The 23,958-nt window shown below is 44.4% G+C and overlaps 1 protein-coding gene across 2 annotated transcripts in view; it reads left to right on the plus strand.

Annotated features, from left to right (window-relative positions):
* STX8 (syntaxin 8) overlaps positions 1-23,958 on the plus strand; it is a 1,246,356-nt gene that overhangs the window by 624,447 nt on the left and 597,951 nt on the right. The window lies entirely within an intron of this gene.

The following is a 23,958-nucleotide window of genomic DNA, read 5'->3' on the forward strand; positions in this document are numbered from 1 at the left end:
TTTGAAGGCTCACCTCTGGGGAGGGATGGCTTATATATCTATTCTAAGGTAAGGACCATTGGTAATGCTTTTTCTGGTAGAGACTTTGACTGCAGATTCCTCACCGACCGTCCCATCTTCCCCATTCTCTGAAGTGGGGTCTTCTCCTGACAGATACCATTAGATTCTGTGCATTGTTCAAACATCTTTCTGAAGGGGCTCTGTGTTTTGGCACTGAAGTAGATGCAAAAGAAACTTATGTCACAGCGCCAGGGTGATGCCTGTGTATGCACTGTGCACGTCACATCCAGAGCAGATGATGTTGATGCGGAACTGCAAATGCCACCTAATGGCGCACAGAGGTACTGCTCAAGATTTTCTGGATTCAGTCTAATGCTAAGGGAATATTCTAAAGTGAGTAATATGCAGATAAATAGAATCTCTACCAGAAAAAGCGTGACCAATGGTAAGTAACTTGTTCACCGCGTACACTCACACACTAGGCACTGGTGTGTGAGTGTACACAGTGATCAACAGCAAGAGAGATGGCAACCTGAAAGTCTGCATTTTAAATCTTATATAAAATGTATTACAATGCACTCACCAACCGGTCCCTCCCTTCACGGGATCTGCTCGACGTCTTTGGAGCGCCTCCCGCTCTCCGTGGCAGTGCAAGAGCTGGGCAGGGCTGCAGCACAGTTTATGTCCATTATAAATGTGTTTATTGAGGACGGTCCCTTCCCACGTTGCTAGCGCTGTAAAACTCCAACCTCAATAAAAGTGGGCGGCCTCGTGCACTGGCACAGCAACAGAGTATCAGCCGAGGCCTTTCAAATCCAGGGCCGCTCTGTCCGCAGAACTGATCTGGCAGTTTCAAGACTTCCAAAAACCATACGTCAGAGCCAGACCTGGGCGGAATAATCAATAACATGCTGCTATATTTTGCCCTTTTCAGCTGAGGCACTGCTGAAACTTGTGCTTTATCTTGGGGTGCCATTTTTTAAATGCAGCTAGGTAGCTCAGTGAGTTGAGCGCCTGTTGTATGTGTGTGTGTGTGTGTGCAACCTTAAGAACTCTCACTTTTAGCAGACGAGGGAGTTAAATGAAGCTGAGAAACAGTGGCATTTCCTCTGGATCAGGGTTTGGTGAGTTGGAGTCTCCTATTACTCCAAGAAGTGAGGGATACCATCTTCAGCCAATTCTTCCTTTTTTAGCTAACAGCACATTGAGTTTTGAGAGCTTCCCTCCAACTTTTACATTACCTCACTAGAGTACAATAACAAGCATTAAAAATGCAATAGGTCTTGCCTTTTATTAATTTAAAGCCATTTGCTTTACTATACAATACCTCCACAACACCGGACCCCAATCCCTCAACGACCACATCTGCTTATGCCCCCAAGAGAAACCTCCGCTCAGCCGACCTCTCCCTAGCCACTGTCCCATGCTTCTATAGGACTAGAGCAAGTGAAAAGTCCTTCTCCTAACTTGCAGCCAACAGCTGGAATGATCTCCCCTTCACCTCCGACAAAGCCCAGCACTGCACCAATTCAGGAAGGACCTCATGACCTGGCTCTTCAAATTACCCCAACAGAGCTGCTCACAATCACCCCTCGTGCCTTGAGACCCTAACGGGTGAGTAGTGCGCTCTGCAAAACCGTGATTGATTGATTGACTATGGTATGATGCTACAGTACATCAATACTCCTATATTATTTCTCTCATTAGTTTGTGTTGTCCCTAGCGTTCCTCTGTCATCTTTGTTGAGAGGTAATGTAGGGCTTCAGGGAGATCTGGATCACCTCCTCGGATCTCTATGGGAGACCCGAGTTCTTCCAGACATGGTATAACTATGCAACTTAGGGAGAGCTTCTCACTTAGCGCAAGCTCTTTTGGAACAGCCAGTTTGGCACCGCAGAGGTAGCACACAGGTCTACGCCGGTCTTGGTGAGTCTCTTCAGCCTGCTGGAGTAGTAGTTCAGCCTTTAGTATCTGTTCCTTACTGTCGTGTTACAAGACCTCTGCCATAGCAGTTCATTTGCGCTTTTCAACATTCATCTTAGTTGTATATTTGCAGTCTTTTCTCCCAAGTAGAGAACCTTGGACTGGTTCCTCTGTGTACTCTAGATTCAATCAAAAAATAGTGAGAGGTACCCCTTAAAAGATCAAGGGAAATGAGGTAAACTACCAAGGAAGAAAAGTTTTCCCTAAACCCACAATGCAGAAATCAAAATATACAATGCACGATTAACAATAGATTATATCCAAAATAAATCATTTATTAAAATTTCATTGATTAACCATAAAAAACTGGAAATTGCACAATAAATAAAAACTTTAAAAAAAAAAGATTTTTTCAACTAATGACAAGAAGATTATCCAAATACATCACATAAATTCAAATGACATCATTATGACCAGCATAATTGGGACAAACAAAAAACAAGTTGTATGATATCCTATTAATCAATTACTGTTGGTACATCCTACACAATATTTGGGACACAATTTCTAATACATTCAAAAAATGTGTATTTAGGATAGAGTGTTATTCATCGGATTGTACTTTGGGATGCGTATACGCGTTTCAATGGTTTGTTCCTTATAACACTATCTTTATCGAGACAATCACTCTATTCTGTCTCCAGGTACATTGTGTTTTCATTCCTGTAGTTATTCTTGACGAGGCCTCTCGTAATTGTGGCGTTTAAAATCTGTCAAAATCTTGATCTATTCTTGAGGGGTCTGTTCAATTCTCCAACAATAAAGATTTTCGTTCTCACAGGCGTGCTTTAGCTTATAAATGTACTCGTTTAAGATCAATATTTCTTCCTTGGTACTCTAGATTCAAGCCAGACATCAGAAAAACATCATCATACAGGGTATTTTCCTCTGCCATGACTTACTAGCTATCACTTTTCCTTCCTGCTCGTTTGGTTGAAACTTCTTACTTGAAAGGTTTTGGTTTATCCCCTGAATGAGGCAAGGAGGAGTGGGTGATAAGCAAATTGCAGAGTTGCACAAAAGAGCTTCTTCCTGAGTTTAGGAGCTGTCATTGCAGTCTAGGTCACAGAAGAAGCCCAGAGGAAGGGGTTAACTTGCACCTTCGCCATATTCATTCTCACTCTTTGTCACATGTGGGGCCTTACACACGCGGTTGAGGGAAATGAATCACAATGCTCACAGATTGCAGGAATTTGCAATCTGAAAGTTCTAGCATCACACAAGAGGTGGTACCTTCTACACTTCCCAAAAACAATGAATGTTGCCTCCAACCAGTACACAACAGCAAAAGTATAAATGGGGGTATTCTCTTGAGTGAAAATGGGGGAGAAAGTCTTTTGGATCCTTCATTTTCCTGCAGCTACCGAAAATGTTCCAGTGTAGAACTTAAGTTAGTAAGGTCCTCTGATTGGGACTCAGCCAAAGGACAAACTTCAGTTTGATTTAAGTTAGGAAAATGTGAAGAACATAGCATGGGACATCTGCAATAAGGAATTACAGACATTCATACCTGCAGTAGCCCTTCCAGGAAGGGCCCATGAGATGGGCAGGGTTTGAAAACAAAATTACATAGTGTCCATCTCCAGTGGTGCAGACTCGCTTCGGTGAGAAAGAGGATGCAAATGTAATGGTCTTCTGTAATTTAGATGATGTGACTGATATTTTAAAACTTTCAGCGTAGGTACTTGTGACCTTGTGGTAGTTGGACTTTTCGCATCGCCATTGTTTCATTGCTCGATATGTATTCTGCCTGGTTCAGTTTCAGCATATTTCCCTGACACACAGTTATCCTTCTGTAATTCCCTCAGATATATTGTCACCTTTCCACAATTTCTTTTCCAATTTGTATGCTCTCCGCTACCACCATGTTTCCTTCTGTGCTCTTCCTCCCCTACAGCCACAGTTGCTTCAGTTCTAGTTCTGGCTACTTTGCAAAGGACCCCTAGGTAATAAGCCCGGCCCCTTTTACATTTTTTGATCAAAACATGTTGATATGCCACAATCGACTACCATTGTACACCCAACACCTTCCACCAAACAATACTCATTACATAACACCTTTTCAATTACACTTATAATCAAGGTCCATTAAAAGTATACAGCAGGAACAGACTAAATGATGTCGCTGAGCTGGCTAAATTATATGGTAAGGAATGCTAAATTATTCATGAATTTATCGGCATCTACTTAAACAATTGTGTAGAAGAATGTAGTATTTATCAGATTTGCTGTCCACAGGTCTTCTTATTTGGTAAATTAGGATTCAAGACCTAAAAAGAGATTCAACACCTTTGCAATGCTTCCTAAGTTTCAGTACAGTGTTGAAGTAACCACAGTTTTAAGATCAAGGGTTTTAAGCATTACATTTTGTTAAAAGTGACACAAAACATTACCATGATATATATATATATATATATATATATATATATATATATATATATATATTCACTGAAAAAACCATAGGTTATAGACCATATATAGTTAGGGATTAGCATTTAAAAAACCTTATTTTATTTGCACAAAACCATTGAAATTCCATATATAGTTAGTTGCACTAACTATATATCGCGGACCCGCAATCCACTGCTAATGATGTCACATATTACATCATTCATGACATGGTCAGTGACATCACTGATGACATCACTGATGACATCTCAAATGACATCACTGATGACATCACTGATGACATCTCAAATGACATCACTGATGACATCACTGACATCTCATTTGACATTACTGATTACATCACTGATGATATCATTTATGTGATAATACATCTTCAGACTCTAATATAACCTTAGATACACTCAGTGTAAACAGGCATTCACAGACTGTCACACATCCATGGAGTTACTCACACACCTAGTCAGTCATGCAAAGAATCAATCACATCTCCATTTCCTTAACTATACAGTTATACACACCTTACTTATTCAAACATATACTAACACATATTTATTCTCGTATACAATCCTTGATACAAGTTCACAATGATTCATACAGCCACTCTCACATTCACTGGCTCTTATGTTCAGTTATTTATATATGTCAACTCTCACATGGAGTGTGTTTTACATATGTACTTACTTTGACATGTAGAACTGAGATATCCATTCACTCACCAATATACTCATGCACACAGTCAACTGTCCATACAGCTGTTTCTACATGCACTTTTGAACCCATACACCTAGGGAATCAACTGCTCACACATCTATGCACAGAGTTATACACCTCCCAGCCACCCACACACATACTCAGTCTCCCATACAAATACTTGGGCAACCATTCAATAACCCATATAGTTACTGATATAGCTACTGATTTAAACATGCAGCAGTTTACAGAAGAACATAAATAATGATTGCCAAATTAAGACACTTTAATCACTAACCCATGCACTCAGTGAGACACATTTAATCATTCTCTCATACAGTCAGTCATGCACCTACTAAATCCTTCATCCAGACACTTATACATCCACTCATTCTTCAATATGTAAGACATATTTTAACTTTACAGAAACATACAGTCACTGGGTGTTGTCATCAGTGATGTCATCAGTGATGTCATTTGAGATGTCATCAGTGATGTCATCAGTGATGTCACTGACCATGTCATGAATGATGTAATATGTGACATCATTAGCAGTGGATTGCGGGTCCGCGATATATAGTTAGTGCAACTAACTATATATGGAATTTCAATGGTTTTGTGCAAATAAAATAAGGTTTTTTAAATGCTAATCCCTAACTATATATGGTCTATAACCTATGGTTTTTTCAGTGAATTTTCAAGGTTTTGTAAATGCAAATTCCTAACTATATATGGTCTATAACCTATGGTTTTTTCTGTGAATTTCATTGGTTTTTTAAAAGCTAATATCTATAGCTGTAAAATATATTCTTTATTAAGTGACGTATCACGTAGCCCGTGAGACGCCTCATGATGCATCGCATAACCGTGACGTATCGTCTCTGCAGCGCAAACCAAACCCAAAACGTAAGCGCGCCAGAACACGCTTAAAGATATATATATATTTTTTTAACCTTAATTAGACAAAATCCACACGTGCACATATCACAAACGTTGAAAAAACACAATATGTCGGACTCCCGTTACGCTGCCGGTTAGCTGCCTGGTTAACGTACCAGGAAGCACCTTTACCGCGAAAAATCGCAAATTTTTTTTTTTTTTCACCCCCCAGGGAACTTTAATAGCCCCCTCATCAATCCTAGGGGTTCAGGAGGGGTCTGCCTTACCCCTTTCATTCATTTACACCTTTTTTTTTCCACCTCTTGTCTCTCGATCCCACAGAGAGACAAGATGGCGGCCGCTCCAGACTGTTTACAATGATAACAGCCAATCAGCTTCTCCTCAGACTCCCGTTACACTGCTGGTTAGCTTCCCGGATAGCTGCCCGGTTAGCTGCCCAGTTCGCGTACCAAGACGCGTCTCTACGGCGAAAAAATCGGATTTTTTTTTTTTTTTTTTTTTTGGCCCCGCGTGGCTTTATAATATCCCCCTCATCAATCCTAGGGGGTCAGAAGGAGTCTACCTTGCCCTCTTTCCTTCATTTCCCCCTTTGTTTTGGCCTCCTCTTGTCTCTCAATCCTACCGAGAGACAAGATGGCGGCCGCTCCGGACTGTTTACAATATTGACAGCCAATCAGCTACTCCTCAGACTCCCGTTACACTGCCGGTTAGCTTCCCGGTTAGCTTCCCGGTTAGCTGCCCGGTTCGCGTACAAAGACGCGTCTCTACGGCGAAAAAATCGGATTTTTTTTTTTTTTTGGGTTACACTGCCGGTTAGCTTCCCGGTTAGCTGCCCGGTTAGCTGCCTGGTTCGCGTACCAAGACGCGTCTCTACGGCGAAAAAATCGGAATTTTTTTTTTTTTTTTTGGGCCCGGCGTGGCTCTATAATATCCCCCTCATCAATCCTAGGGGGTCAGAAGGGGTCTACCTTGCCCTCTTTCCTTCATTTCCCCCTTTGTTTTGGCCTCCTCTTGTCTCTCGATCCTACCGAGAGACAAGATGGCGGCCGCTCCGGACTGTTTACAATATTGACAGCCAATCAGCTACTCCTCAGACTCCCGTTACACTGCCGGTTAGCTTCCCGGTTAGCTGCCCGGTTAGCTGCCCGGTTCGCGTACCAAGACGCGTCTCTACGGCGAAAAAATCGGAATTTTTTTTTTTTTGGGTTACACTGCCGGTTAGCTTCCCGGTTAGCTGCCCGGTTAGCTGCCCGGTTCGCGTACCAAGACGCGTCTCTACGGCGAAAAAAATCGGATTTTTTTTTTAAATTTTTTTTTGGGTTACACTGCCGGTTAGCTTCCTGGTTAGCTGCCCGGTTAGCTGCCCGGTTCGCGAACCAAGACGCGTCTCTACGGCGAAAAAAATCGGAATTTTTTTTTTTTTTTTTTGGGGCCCGGCGTGGCTCTATAATATCCCCCTCATCAATCCTAGGGGGTCAGAAGGGGTCTACCTTGCCCCCTTTCCTTCATTTCCCCCTTTGTTTTGGCCTCCTCTTGTCTCTCGATCCTACCGAGAGACAAGATGGCGGCCGCTCCGGACTGTTTAGAATGTTGACAGACACCGGAGAGCCAATCAGCTTCGCTTCGCAAAGTTCCGATACGCGAAAAGTTCGCGAACCGGAGCGCTGCCCGGAGCGCTGTTACAGATATATATCTTGTTTTAAACGTTAATTTCTCAAAATCCACTGAAGCACATATATTGAGACCTAGCAAAGGCACATCGGGCTAACAGTCCCTACAATTTTGCCAAGTTTCGTGGAAATCCATTCAGCCGTTCGGGCTAAAAGTGAGGCCAACCGCCCTATGGAAATTAACATGGGAAAAACGTGTTTTGGGACCCCCCTTTTTTCTCAGCCCCCCCTTGACGAACCCCCCCCCAATTTCCAGGAGCTGCTCAGAAACAAAATGTGCCATTTTCCTGAAAATTTCAGCCAATTCCGTCCACAAACGCCAAAGTTATTAGGCATAGAATTTTCAAAAGTTCCATAGAGAAAAAATCCTAACTATATATACCTACTGGCTATCGCCAGTAGGTAATATATATATATATATATATATATATATATATATATATACACACATACATATATATATACATACACACATATATTCTCGCTCCCAGCTTGTCCACCTCTTGAGTAGCACGCGAGCAGCAGCTTTATTTATGTGTAGGTGAGGACGGGGATCCACCTGTAGATGCCGCTCCGTAATGGATCTGCCCGACGCGTTTCGAAGCTCCATTTGCTTCTCTTCAGGGGCTTTAACGGAAGCGGTGTGCGCACCCGCTACACTTCTCCAATTTCATATTACTCACCCGCCGATGGGAGGCTCCAATGAGACTTCTGGGAAGTGTAGTGCGGAAAGCACACAATCAAGTCCTGTATGGACTCCACTGTGGGCCCGTCCTCTATCCCATGTACGGCTGCTACTTCACTGTCGTGACCTCCAACGCTAGGGGGGTGGTGCATACTCTGCGGCTGGACGGCCGCATATAGATTCTCGCTCCCAGGTTGTCCACCTCTTGAGTAGCACGCGAGCAGCAGCTTTATTTATGTGTAGGTGAGGACGGGAATCCGCCTGTAGATGCCGCTCTGTAATGGATCTGCCCGGCGCGTTTCGAAGCTCCATCTGCTTCTCTTCAGGGGCTTTAACGGAAGCGGTGTGCGCACCCGCTACACTTCTCCAATTTCATATTACTCACCCGCCGATGGGAGGCTCCAATGAGACTTCTGGGAAGTGTAGTGCGGAAAGCACACAATCAAGTCCTGTATGGACTTTCCGCACCACACTTCCCAGAATGCACAGTCTCATTGGAGCCTCCCGTCGGCGGGTGAGTCATATGAAATTGGAGAAGTGTGTCAGCGGGTGCGCACACCGCTTCCGTTAAAGCCCCTGAAGAGAAGCAGATGGAGCTTCGAAACGCGTCGGGCAGATCCATTACGGAGCGGCATCTACAAGCCGATCCCCGTCCTCACCTACACATATATCAAGCTGCTGTTCGTGTGCTACTCAAAAGGTGGACAACCTGCAGCGACAATTTACACGCGGCAGTCCAGCCGCGGAGTATGCACCACCCCGTTACCCTTGGGGGTCACGGAAGTGAAACAGCAGCCGTACATGGGATCGAGGACGGGCCCACTTGTGGGGTCCATACAGGACTTGATTGTGTGCTTTCCGCACCACACTTCCCAGAATGCACAGTCTCATTGGAGCCTCCCGTCGGCGGGTGAGTCATATGAAATTGGAGAAGTGTGTCAGCGGGTGCGCACACCTCTTCCGTTGAAGCCCCTGAAGAGAAGCAGATGGAGCTTCGAAACGCGTCGGGCAGATCCATTACGGAGCGGCATCTACAAGCGGATCCCCGTCCTCACCTACACATATATCAAGCTGCTGTTCGTGTGCTACTCAAAAGGTGGACAACCTGCAGCGACAATTTACACGCGGCAGTCCAGCCGCGGAGTATGCACCACCCCGTTACCCTTGGGGGTCACGGAAGTGAAACAGCAGCCGTACATGGGATCGAGGACGGGCCCACTTGTGGGGTCCATACAGGACTTGATTGTGTGCTTTCCGCACCACACTTCCCAGAATGCACAGTCTCATTGGAGCCTCCCGTCGGCGGGTGAGTCATATGAAATTGGAGAAGTGTGTCAGCGGGTGCGCACACCTCTTCCGTTAAAGCCCCTGAAGAGAAGCAGATGGAGCTTCGAAACGCGTCGGGCAGATCCATTACGGAGCGGCATCTACAAGCGGATCCCCGTCCTCACCTACACATATATCAAGCTGCTGTTCCTGTGCAACTCAAAAGGTGGACAACCTGGAGCGACAATATATACATATATATATATATATATATCATGGTAATGTTTTGTGTCACTTTTAACAAAATGTAATGCTTATATATATATATATATATTTTGTGTGTGTCTGCGTGAGCAAACAGGGCAGCGAGCAGCCTCCAAGGACTGGACCTTGGATGTGTCCTGGTCACCTGAAAAGCGGAGGCAGGGATTCCATGAAAAACAACTGCAGTGTTAGAATTCACGGCACCACCCATCACATGGGAAACATCCGGAGCAGCAGCAGCGGACTACAAAGACCAGCAGGACCTGAGAGACAGTTAGCCCCTTGAGGTATCCACTAGAGGGCCTGAACTCTCGATAAAACCCTCCCACTGGGCAAGCTGCTACACCCGCCAATTGCCGAGGCCCCTTTGAGAAAGGTCTCTGTGTAGACCGAAATGCATTAGGAAATGCCTCTATATATATATATATATATATATATACACAACTCCCAACAGCAAGAAGAGAGCAGAGGCCCGTGGGGGAGTTCAGGAAGCATCTTTATTGGAGCAATTCTCTTTTTGATGGCGAATGTATTTCGGCACGGGTTGTGCCTTCTTCAGCGCCTGGAGAAATATGTGGGGATGTGAGTGAGAGCCGAGGTGATGAAGTGTCCAGCCGCCCACCGATAGGGTGACATCCAACTCCGCCCCCGTCGCTGATAATGCAGCTCACCTGACGACTAGATGCCTGCCGTGTGGACTACAGGACCCAGCATGCCGTGTAGTGGCGTGGTGAGTGCTGCGGGAACAATTGGATGTTTGTGCGGCGTCGTGGATTTCCTGCTGCCACTCACAGTTGTGTCCCAATGTTTGCCAGCAACAAAGTTGTTTCCTTGCGCCCCCTAGACCGCATCAACCCCCAAGGAAAAGGGATTCCAATGGCGGGGACAAGTCCGGAAATCCAGCTTCGCCCAACGTGCAGCACCGTGGCTGCAACACCGCTGTCTCTTCGTCCCGAAACCTGGAGGTGGACCTGGGTAAGTATCAGTAACCTGAAGTGCAGGGTTGGAGGGCGGAGTTGGATGTCACCCTATCGGTGGGCGGCTGGACACTTCATCACCTCGGCTCTCACTCACATCCCCACATATTTCTCCAGGCGCTGAAGAAGGCGCAACCCGTGTCGAAATGCATTCGCCATCAAAAAGAGAATTGCTCCAATAAAGATGCTTCCTGAACTCCCCCACGGGCCTCTGCTCTATTCTTGCTGTTGGGAGTTGTTCTTTCATATATATATATATATATATATATATATATATATATATATATATATTTTTTTTAAATTAAAAAAAGAAAACTAGTTGGGTGCGACGCAACCCTGAACCAAAAAGAGATATGCATTGTCAGGAAACGACATGGCGGCGGTTCCTGCCAATGTATTATAAATGACCGCCTGCTTGGCTGTCATTTATAAATTTGGCAGGCGGTCCCTTCGCCATGGGGACAGAGTAATTTACTAAGTCCCAATGGCAGAACAACAAGCAATCCGTCAAAACGTAAATCAGTCCCTTTTGTTTGCTGGTGCGCACATTAAAGCTTCCCCGTTCTAACATATAAACAATCAAAATCAATCATATTTTTCAGAGCACTTCTTGCAATTCTTTTAGTCAAGAAATAACAAACTGACACAGGTGGTGGAATGATATGTTCTACTTAATATTGCATCTGTACATTTGTCTGTCATTATTGCAGAGTTTATCTCTGCTGGTTTTTAGGTTTCAGGACTATAGTGATACCCTGCCATGAAGCCTAAATGAAATCATTAGGTTTGTATATTTAACACACTTGCTGTTCTGGTCAGCATTAAATCACCTTTTATGTGAAGACCACAAGATTGTCTGTTTTTTTCCCTGTTAGACCCATGTGCATTGCCTTAGATCCTTTCCTGGCACCACAGGATGCTTCTGATATATACAGTATGCAGAAAAGATACAGTATACAATCAAAACCAGCACACATGGTATGCTTACCGGTGCTAGTGGTTTGCACACACAACAGTCTGATTGCCAGACTCTATTTTATTGCACAGACTACGAGTTCCCTCATTTGGACTCAGCTCTTTGTAATGGGACTTATAATCAGAAGGAAATGGTGGTCAAGTAGTGAAGTGTTTTGGCCATTTGGTCATGTCATGTAGTGAAGTGAAGTGTTTTAGCCTTATGGTCGTAAGAAAGAGGAGTATTAATTGAGGTGGGTCATTACCCACATCAGACAGTAAGCACAATCCTTGTTACAGTGAACCACTAAACCCACTAAATAAATTTGTACTTAACACTTTGGTAGCTTGGCACAAAGAAACCAGGCGTAACTTACAGGCAATGTGTAAAGTATTTATAAAGTACTCGAACAGTGATAAAGTAAAGATGCAACACTAGAATAATCCAAACCAATTGAGAACAATAGAGTAAAGTTTATTAAATAAAATGACACCAAAACGATAAAAATCCAATAAATAGAACTGGGAGATATGAACCTTTAAAATGTAAATAAAAAATGGAACCAAAAAGCTTAAAGCACCAACCGTAAGTCTCTGTTGGATCTAGACTGGGTCGAACTCAAAAGTTAAGGCCGACCACAAAGGAGCACAAGTTGGATATAGGGACCAGGTTTGTCCTGGTGAAAAATGTACCTAGGGACTTTTTTATTGTGAAAAAGTGTCTGTTGATGAGTCGCCAGTGGGGCAAGCGGGATCCGATTCAGGGCTCATTGATGATGGTCTGCTGAAGAGCAGGTTTTCGGTGCTGTAGTGTACAAAGGGGGGAATGCTCAGAGTGAGCTAAGTCCAACGTTTTTACCTGGGAAGGCCTTAATTGTCGGCAGATTGCTGCTCAGCATTGGCCCCAATGAAGCTCTCCACGTTCGGACAGAAAATTGTTTTCTGAATGTCAACTCTCCTTTGGCGAGATAAATCAGCAAGCTTAGGCCGATTGCCATTTTGGCGGTTGTGGCTTTGACAGCGATCTCAGTCTCTGTCGGTTCTCCAGACAGAAAGTGGCAAAACGTTTGTGTCTCAGCTTGTGCAGTCTGGAAAATAGGAGTAGACTCTTGCACCAGCCAAGGGTCCAAGACCAGGGAGGGGGGGGTCGCAACTTTGGGGTTGGGATTCTGGCCATCAAAAACGGCTTCATCAAAAGAAGGCAACAATCTGGGCTGACACTGCGGGATGGCAAATTTCCAACAGTCAGTATCATTATGAGTCATGCTGGCTCTTCCTGTGGTTGACTCTTAAAATATAAAGATTGATCTTTGTTAAGTACCTTTTTCCAGATGCAACCACTAAATCATAGAATAAAGCATACATATGAACCTAGAATAGTTACAAGCTGAAAGACGATTGTTAGAGAAAAGTAACTTCTATATCATGTGTTCTGTTGACTAGCTGCCTGCGGATTGAACTTGGCTGGGCATATCACATTTTATCATAGAATTAATTTTATTATCTAAGGGTTGGTGAGTTCCCTTGTGTGTCTACAGGATATGTTTAATGGTCAGATTGCTTTCCTGAAAGAGTACTCCTCCTCCAGTTTTAGTTGATGGGTTAGTTGTATTCCCTGCACGTCTCAGAATCTGGCAATCTCGGCTGCCAGGCTCTTTCTTCAGATCTTGTTGACTATAGAGAGCATCTTGCAGCTGCAACTGTGAATCTGCATTTCCTCTCTTCTGAACCCAAGCGTCTAGACACTAGTACTGCAATGAGTAGAAAGGACCATGTAGCATCTTGGACTCTTCATTGACAACCGTGGTCAAGCAATCGAAATCGTGGAATGTGGTTTGAAGGTTTGATAGATGATACAAGTATCACCAGAGTTAATGAAGATGATTGTCAATGTCAGAAGTAGTAACTCTTTAAATACAGCAAAGATTAGACACTTCATACTTCAGGGAAAACTAGAAGGCATTTTATCAAACAATTCCAGAGATGTCCTCAAATAACTTTAGCATAAAGATGGGGATTTCTAGTTGATTAGAAAGTCAGCTATAAGTTTTGTTCATTGAGGTAATCATTATCTAAGGCAGTATATAAGTCCGGCACATAGTTCGAAAGGAATGGCCCAGTGGATTATAGGGGCCAGTTTTACACTTTTTGACTCTCGGCACAATATATAGATCCAGCACTGTTTGACTCTCGGCACAATATATAGATCCAGCGCTGTGCCTAGTGCCCGGTTCTTTATAATGAGACTTTATTGGAAGACTCGTTGGACATACAAATAGTGTCCCCTTGCTTGGTGAAAGCCATTGCTTTGTTGTGGTGACGTAAGGAAGAACGTTTGAAACTATTTATATATTGGTAGTTTTTTTTTTTAATGTTGTGTCTCTTGTTCCTTGGTCCTCCAGAGTCTTTGAACATTGGGAACTGTGATTAGCAACCCCCAGTGATCAAAACGGTCAGGAGTTGATGGTCCCTTGAAGGTGGCTGATGTATTTAGCAACTTACAGTCAGGGTTCAGGGCCCCTGGTGAGTAAAATAGTCAAAAAAATGTTTTTTAAACAAACTGTATTGTTGTTTTTCCTCTATAAAACACTTTACATCGCCAGTGGCGCTGACAGAATTCGAAGCAGTTGAACTCAAACATTACAATATCGACATTGAAGGGGTTACAACGATTTCAAATATAATGTAGAGAGACAGGTTATACTGCACTCTCTTACATTCTGAAGATTGAGTATTGGTATACGTTACTCATTCACTAACCACTAACAAGGCAACTAACTTTGCACAATTAAAATAAGCCCTGTGGTTCACCACTTTACGAGCAGTACTGCTTGTGGGTCACGTGGGGCCTAATTTCACCCTCCTCTGTGGGCTTTCTGGTCCCGTGAATGCCCTGAACTATGAGCCTGCGACCACTCCCTGTGAGGAGGGATTCATAAGGGGTAGTTGCCCATCCCTTATGAGGACTCTGGGTATCTGTTGGGTTTCACCCTCACAGACCCAGCCCTACCCGGGAGGGAGGGATGGCAGCTCCCTCACCTGTACGGAGAGTGCTCGACTTCTTCCCCTCAGTGTTTGAGGGTTTGCACCAGAGCATCCCACTGGCATGCAATTGGGTACCGCCGCAGACCTTTATTCTTTTTCCTGGGGAACACCCTTGATTCCGCCTCAGCCCAGAATACGGCCTTCCGCCTGCCTGGACACCCTACTTGAGGGGCTAGAGGACTTCCATTGCATTCTGATGCATTTTTTGGCCAATAGGAGTATGAGATCTGCAAACCTCGTTGTGACTTTGTGCTGAGAGGATCTCAGAGATGTGACAATTAGGGAGGCCTCTGTTAGCAACAACGTTGGTCTGCACGTAATGTCTGTAGTTATGGTCCAGATTAACTGTAAATGTATTGGCATTTATATAGCGCACTACTTACCCGTAGGGTCCCAAGGCGCTTCGACCTGCTGCGAAACCCTTCCTGGCTTCCCTGAGAGATGGTCCCTTAATGGGTATATCCAGGGTGAGACCAGGCATCCCCGGCAGTCTGGTGGGGCCGTTAGTGAAGATGAAGCAAGCTAATGCCCAGAGTTGCCGAGTGTGATCGCTGATCAGAGTGGGCACCGAGGTGAGAGAATTATCGAGTCCGCTGACCCTGGTCCAGAAACCTGCCGCGCCGGGAATCGAACCCTGGTCCCGGGCCGTCCTCTGCTCTCGGGTCTGCCGCCTCTAACCAGTGAGCCACACTACTTCTCAGTAGTCTTTTAGCAATGGACAGTCCCATAGGCCATGTCTGAAGTCTGTGGGGGAGTGATGGCAACTGATGCATTCATACTTGCCCGGTAACAAATGGGCGATTTTATGTGGTGTCAGATATGCTCTATCGAGCACGTTTAATTGAATGACATTTCTGGTTAATGTTGCATTTCTAGAAACTTTTCTGAGGTAATTCAAGACCCTTTGCCATTCCTTGTCCCCTCTCAACAGACCCTCCCACCTCTCCCTAGAGACATTTTAGTGTGTTCTCTGATCGCTCTATATAGCCAAGTTATCAATCTATGGCCATTTCCAATTGTATATAGCACTTGTAATAGGCGTTTGAGTGGGGTCTCTGCCCACTGCTTTCTAATGGACCCTCTGATCTTTCCATAGCTGTGAAACTGGCCCTTCTTGGAGACTGAATCCTCCCACCAAGCTTTGATTCCACTGTTTCATCATGGTGTATCTACAGAGAACCTCTCCCTCATTAACCCCCCCCCACCCCACCTCCGCAACCCCCTTTCCCTCACACTTGGGTGTAAATTGTGAATATGTCCCAAGTAGAGACGAAAATGGATTCTATGAGCTGTAAAAGTCTTAAGGTCACAGCCTAGTGGGCCACCAAAAACCTCCAGCAATATGTTACAGCATGAGGCACATTAAATACAACCCAAACCTGCCTTAAATACCTATCAAAAATAATTGTAAATTTCAAACAAGCCCACCCCCAATTTATTTACCTGAAACAGCTGGTGTGCAGCATTAGATTGAGCACTGCCATTATGAACCATGCTTTTCACCTTGTGGTACTGGGTAGCCCATCTCTCCGGAAAACTTCAAAATACGTAGTTTAAAAGTGGCTTGTGAATGTGTCTGTGTGTATGAGGCCTTATGGTAGGGTTTGAAACCTGTTACAGCATGCTAATTATGCACTTGCCTCACTTTCTGTAAGGGTGGACTCTTAATAGCTGTTAGTGATTTGGAAGTTACATTTTAAAGCCGTGGGCTGTTTCCCATATGTGGTCACTTTTTACTTTGACATCTGTTAATCATGAGTGTACCCTCTCGTAGAAAGTTTGGAGTAATATCTGTCCTTGAATTTCATTTCACATCCTTGTGGCTCTGTGTGTGTGTGTGGCTGTGTGTGAGGGTGGGGGGGCTATGTGTGTGTGGGGGGAGGGGGGGCTCTGTTTGTGTGTGTGGGGCTCTGTGTGTGGGTCTGTGTGCTTGTGTGGCTCTGTGTTGTGTGTGGCATTTGCGAGAGATTAAGCTATTGGCATTGTAAATGACAATGCCATTTATTTATCTGTTTTCAAAACCAACACATAAATAAAAATGTTGTCATATACAATGCCAATAGCTCTAACTTTTGCAAAGGCGAGACCGTTGCATTGTAAATGCTTGTTCCACATTTGTGTTGGTACCAATATTTTTCCCTGCTGGTAACTTTTCTGTATTTCTACTATGAATCGAAAGCACGGAGAATGATATAAATGCCCAGTGATTCTGGTGCTGCACATATGTAACACTACCACAGCCTTCTACACCAGCACCCAAGTGTTACGGAGGCCTTTCCTTATGGTGTACGCTGAGCCACACCTTCCCCGCTTTCAGGATGAAGTTCAGACAAACCGTCCTGCACCCATATTAACCACTTTCATGGAAACGTGCAGTTTCAAACGTGGCTGTTTACTCTCGTTGCACCCAGAATCGGACGGGCCTAGAAAGTGCTTTATGAACCAATATCAATACACAACGCTAAACCATTCCTTAATAAATTACTTATTTGCTTAGCCGCCTGACATGCATATGTTACCACCAGGTCCATCGTACAGATGGGTGCAGCATCTGCGAAGAAGTAGCTCGGAATTTGGCAAAAGAAGTTCTGTGCCAAGTGTCAACCCTTCTGACGCCAGAGAATGGCTCTCCACCGGGAAGTGAGGTGAGAATGAAAGGACGAATGGAAACCCTTTTTGCGGCTGCCTGGGCTGCTTCTGATAACTGCAGGGGGCGCTGAGCTGCCCTTGTGGAAAACACCCTGGCGCCACCAGGGGCAGGTGACGGGTGACGCAATGACCACCATCTGTATATTTTGTTTGATTATTTCTGCTTTTACTGGACTTCCTCAACTATGTGGGCATCGGCATTCTATGCTTTTTAGGAGACCTATGGGGTCCTTTTTTGAAAGCCCGCCTCAAGAGACTGGGGTTACCCAAGCCTAACGCCAGCAATGGAAGGCTGGACCCCTGGCATACAGATTCACTGTCCCACGAGTCCAGAGGTTGAGGTGGAGCCTGGGCCTGTCTGACCCCCAGTGCCGTCTGCTCCCCTCCTTGTTAGAACCATCTGATTGAACATTGGGGCCTCAGGAACTGCAGCAGAATAAGCTTTTCTCCGATCTTCTAAAAACGAAAGTGGGAAATGTGTTGAAATCGTAAGAGTAATCGAATTATGACGTGTATGTGGCCTTTTTTCCAAAGCACATTTTTGTTACTGACTAAAATTCTCATGAATATTCTTGCGCTATATCCAGTTTAAAAAGAAGTAATCCTCACCAGCAGAAGTGCTCAGGTGGGAGTCACTGCTACAGTAGTATGCACGTGTAACTCCCACCCTCCTTTTGCATTTGTGATAGACTGATATTATCACCGACTGCGTGGACTTGTGAAATCTACTGTGAGCACTGTGAGAGGGCTGAAGCGTTATTAGACGTTAATGTCCACTAGCTATCATCAGGTCATACCGGTAGACTGACCAGGACAGTCGGTCTCAAGCCCTGAGCTGGTGGTATTTAAAGAAACTAAATCTGGACAAGTGTGGACATATTCCAAATTTGTTTAATAACAAGTGGCTGATTTGATGCTGGGTAGCTGAAGTGACATGCATTTATTGAGTTGAGGACTAGGAAAGACACAAGAAGGTGGGTGAGAGGAGGGGAACGGAAAACCGAATGGCCTATTGAATTTGAGGACTGTCTGCACTCCCCCCCTCCCCCCCCCCCCCCCTAGCAACCATGACATTTTTTTGACAGGTCCCGGCTGTTATTCCTAGAACTACCATGGCTGCCTCCTTTACCAGCAACAGAACTTAAAACATCAAAGCAGAAATCTGAGTTCATATTGGACAGTGAGGAAAGGTCTCTCTTCCCAGCAGGAACTCAATAACCTCCATGTATCCTCATTGTAACTTGGAGGTTAGCATGTACTTACCAAAACACCTGTCTGAAAGATATCCTTCTTACTGACCACTGTTCGCTGTCTTTTCTGTTATCTGCAGTTTCTGCTTTGTCCAAAGGTTTTCCTCATCCTCTTTCTATGGCAAAGAATTTGGGACCTTTATGTCTTCCAACTCCTTGTCCAGACAGCTTTCAGATAAATGTCACTGTGTGATGGGGTAGTGGGAACTTAAAGGGGCTTGGTCTATGGAGGGGCAGGGCCACAAGCCCATTGCTTTTATTGAGCATGAGGGGCATGGTCATAGAGAAGGTGGCATGGCTTTGTGCCAAGAACGGACACACTGTGCCCTTTGATCACCCAAAAAATATTCTGAGGCTGCTGATGTCTTTGGGACTTTGCAGAAACCCCCATTAACATCAGCAGTTTCTAGCTTCCAAACATGAGCTGGAAACCCACAGGGCACAGAGGTTTCCTGTTTGTTATCTTCCACCATGAACTATAAGCTCCTCACCAGGAGACCTTGTGAGCAGATTAATATCATGTGACATGCGGTGCGACTGTGTGTGTTGGCAGGTCTGCATTTCTTTAAAAGAAAGAGTCAATGCAGTAGCATGAAAACCATCCTAAATAGCAAGTGAACATATAATTTGGCAGTGCAGTAGTTATGCCGAGTTGGACATTTGTATTGCACATACTGCAGACGAATGTGACACTTTTTAGTTGCAGCACTGTTTTCGCCCATTCCTTGGCATCCTTGCACCTAAGGCTCTCTTACATAGGCGGTCTATGACTGCCAATACCTGATGGAAAGTTTAACCGGGTTTTGTAATGTACTTCAACCCTTAGGGGTCGATTCCGATCGGAAGGGCTCTGAACGATGGTCGGAGCACTTTCGACCGGACCGGAATGTGTCGCCCGGATTCCTTTCCGACCGAGCCATTCTGATGGGCACAGTCGGAAAGGAATCCGACTCGGATTTCTGGATTGCGGACGACAGGCTCAGAGAGACCGTCCACCGTCCGGAAATCCCTCAGTACTCACCCGGCCACCTCTTTGCGACCAAGGGAGTACGATGGCAGTTTTTCACTGCATTTCCTTGCCGGTTTTTCCGGCACGAAAAGGCAGTCGGAAACTGTCTTTTGGGGCCCCCAATAGGGCCCCCATGTGTGCGAGGCTGCAGAATGGTGGCCTGAGGTCACCTATGGTGCCCCTCTGTGGATCCCTGCACCCAGTGGCAGGCACCTTGGGGTGCTGGTCACAGGGTGCAGGGATTAACTGCACCCCTGCTTTTCACAATGCAAGCATGCATTCTGCTCGGAATGCATGCTTGCATTGTGAAGTATACATTTGCGACCGAACCCTGTTCGGTCGCATCGTACTAACAGAGCCGTAATCGATGACAGCAGGTCGGTCTGTTATGGCTCCTGACCGATGTCGGACGGACCTGAGTCCGTCCGACATCGGAATCGGACCCTTAGTCGGGATCTGGCAAATGTGGATGATAAGGTTTGTATCCGGGGTATTAGTAGGGAGGTGTAATATATAGGTGTGCTTGCAGAGCTTTCTGAAGCACCCACAGAACTGGTATGGATTTTGTGCAGATAGATTGCACCAAAGAGGTGTAGTCATGAACTGCAAAGAGATGATCTACCTGGACCATGCTTTCATTGAATAGTACGTTTAAAGAGTTGCATTGGCTCAGTTTTAGTTCCTGCCAATAGATCTCTCGTCGTCTTTTATGATACTCTAATTAGATATATCCATCTGGCTATAGTGATCACATGCAGTGAACCCTGGCAGGATTTTAGAATAATACACCGTAGGAAGGTCACCCCGCACAAGGCATGCAAGTGACCTTTCCGCCGTGTTGCTCGACTTACACTCGGTTGATTTTTGGAGCCATTCCCTGGGTGCAATATTTAGTGAATATATGCAAAGACAACAATATTATATCTTGTAGATTTCCACAAAAGGTTATTGCTGAGAACAAAAAAATTAGGGAATCCCTTTTTCCGAGGATCTTCTGATTTGATGTAAGTTGATTTCTCTTGTCTTTTTATATCGCAGCTACATCCATTATATGCCAGTCTACTGATAATTCATTTATCTCCTTGTTTTCTCTTTCTTTGCCACAATCCCGACATGTATGTATCCAGCAGTGCTACAGCCAATCGGTCTCACTGTTTTTTGTGTTAAAAAGACTTTATTAAACTCACTATAAACTGCAAACTAACAGTACAATAAGATCAACAAAGATAATCAAAAGTACATATGCAGTTTAAGCACTCTCGAGAAAACCATCAAAGTCTTTATATTTTAAGAGAGAGGGGAAGGAGGGGGATGGAGGGGAGGGAGGGTGAGAGTGTAAATCATATGACGAATTCTTAAAGTTAATAACCATAACAATAAAAAGAGATTGCCTCTAGGTTGACCATGATAAATATATCGGAATATCACTCTAATATATAAAAGGACAGAGAGAGAAATTCATGGAGGGTGGAAATTCTCAGAAAGTACAGTAACAGTACCTGATAAAACACTATCAACTTGATTAAGATATGAAGTAGAGGTACATAAGAATTGTGTTTTATGTGAAGACGTAGATTGTATAGCATACTTAATATCTCATTTATGATGAGAACACACTGAAGACCTCCATACTTTAGGATAACTTATCTGACGATTTCCAATTTAAAGTGATCTGGTGAAAAGCTGTCCGTAACAGTATATCTAATAATTTATTATTAGGGAAGGAAGGAGTAAGCGAATTAGATTGTGTTCCCCCAAAAAAGATAAATAATATTGAAGGAGCTGTCGAAATAAAAAATCTTCCTAATCGGAGCCCAAATTTTGTACCAAAATATACTCGTACTGGGGCAGTTGAATAAGATATGCATTAAATCTGCGTTAGAGAAATTGCAAGACCAACAATTAGCAGGGGTATCAGTGGAGAATTTGGAGCACTGCAGGGGGCTAAAATATAGGCAATGATATATAAAAAATAGAGATTGTGTAATAACAGCAGATGTGGAGATTTTATATATACTTGCCCATATCCTGTTTCAACAAGCATTGGCATAGCCAATAGGTCTCACTTTTGGGACCTTATAAGTATTTAGTTATGCAGCACAATATCCTTGGTGCAACAACAGCAACGGTTGCATGGCTAAACACTTATAAGGTCCCAAAGGCAAGACCTATTGGCTATGCCAATGAGTGTTTTTCCTGGCTGCAGACTGACATTTCTCTTAGAGATTCTGACATCTAGGACTGAAATGTAGTGGGTATTTTTCAGACTGACAGTATACCAGCACATCAAAGCATGTTTGTGCTTGTGATTACATATCTGGGCTCAATACTGTAATGCACATATCATCTGTGCCAGCAATGCAAATTTTTGGCATCTTTTTCACCATCACTGAGCACTTCTCTGCGTCACTACTGCACACTCCTTCACTGGTACGATGCCGTTATAAGGCGTCTGTTTTCTATTCTCATTGGCATTCATTCCTTTTGTAGATAAGTAATTCATATAGTATTAATTACATTTTCGAATATTTTGCCTAGTTTCTACCAGGGTCCGCGGATTTTGCCGCCATACTGTTTTTAATTCAAAGTAAAAGAGCCCACCTGGTCGGTCTGGAACTGCTCATGAGAAGAAAAAAGATGAGCTCCTGAAGTGGAGGAGGAAGGGAGACGTGTGTGGGTGGTAAAGGCGGGGGAGGGGGAGGTTCATCCATCCTTTTCACTATGAACCTCGAGTGCACTGAGAGCAGATGGAGGCGCCCCGGAGGCGGGATTATTGATCACAGGCTGAAGTCCCATTCATTTGGTTTAGAGTGGATTCGACTTTTCGTGGTGGGGTGGGGGGAGCAGTGAAGGGGCGGAGAGGGGCATGGGGGGGTGGACGCCGGCCTTATGGGGACGTTTGTGTTTTTTAAATGAAAGTCGGCATTGTTATGTATCTAGTGCCACAGGATGTAGCTACATAGATCTCCGCACGAGCAGAAGGTGTCTGGGCGGTGATTTATGCGCATGGCGTATTTAGAGTACTAACCTTGTAAGCAGAGCAGTGCAGCACGTGGATGGAACGCAGGAACAGGCTCGCTCACGTGGCGAAGCATGGCAGGTGCTCCTGGCACAGTCAGCATAAGCAAGCATTGGCCAAGCCTATAAATCACGTTCTTGGGATCTATTGGCCTTGCCTATGCCTTATATTGATGCTGTTTTTTGCGATCCTGTACAGCATCAGTCAAAAGAAAAGCAAACATTGGCCGCGCGGCCGTGATAGTGATACGGCCGCACGGCCGTGATAGTGATACGGCCGCACGGCCCGTGAAAGTGATCGCGATCAAGCGCGGCAAGTGATGTGCTTAATGAGCATCACGAGGAAAGCCATATGGTGCCTCTGCTCGTAAACCCGCGCCCGCACACATGCACCAAGCTGTAGGCTGGCCATGGTAGCATTTTTTTAAGCCCTTACTCAAAGTCTTGCGTTGGGTCAGGAGAGACCTAAAAAGGGATTGTCCAAGTGACCGATAGATCTCTTAACCATATAAGTTCAGATTTGGATTTGGATTTGGTTCTAGAGGGGTCAGGAAGGGGGAAATACTTCTAAATGGCCGAAGTCATAGGACTCGCTCTTAGAAATTCAGTGATGTCATAAGAGTGGGGACTTTCGTCAAAAAATTCTGTAATGAAAAATAAACATCAGGAACTGCATTCATCAATGATAAAAAGCAAACGGGTATAAAAGGACTTATGACAATGATGAGTAAGACAACATTGAGGAAAAGAAATAGGAGAATCATTATAATAAAGATGAGATATCCACATTAAACCTTTGTCCTTCCAAGTTCGCAAAAATAATGGCCTATTATTTATTTTACGTAAGGAGTTGTGCCTAAACAGCATTTTTAAAAATAGCGCCGTATCCTGAGTAAGTGGAGGAAAGGTGGATTTGATCAGCAAAATCGTATTACGCAATATAGGGGAGTGAAGAAACGACGTTCTAGCAGTAAGAAATAGGACCTCTTTAAAACTAAAAGGAAGAAGAGAGATACACTCAATTTCTAGCCATAAAGGAGAAAAAAAGATGAGGATAAATCATGAGTCCAAAGAGCCGCTTTGTGTAAAGCAAAAGCTCTATGATAGCCAAAATAGTGAGGAAAATTAACCCCTCCCCAGCCAAATTCGGATATTTTAAAGTGGCTAATGCCGCTCTTGACTTTTTATG

Source organism: Lissotriton vulgaris, chromosome 7, assembly GCF_964263255.1.
Source record: "Lissotriton vulgaris chromosome 7, aLisVul1.2, whole genome shotgun sequence".
Lineage (NCBI taxonomy): Eukaryota > Metazoa > Chordata > Amphibia > Caudata > Salamandridae > Lissotriton > Lissotriton vulgaris.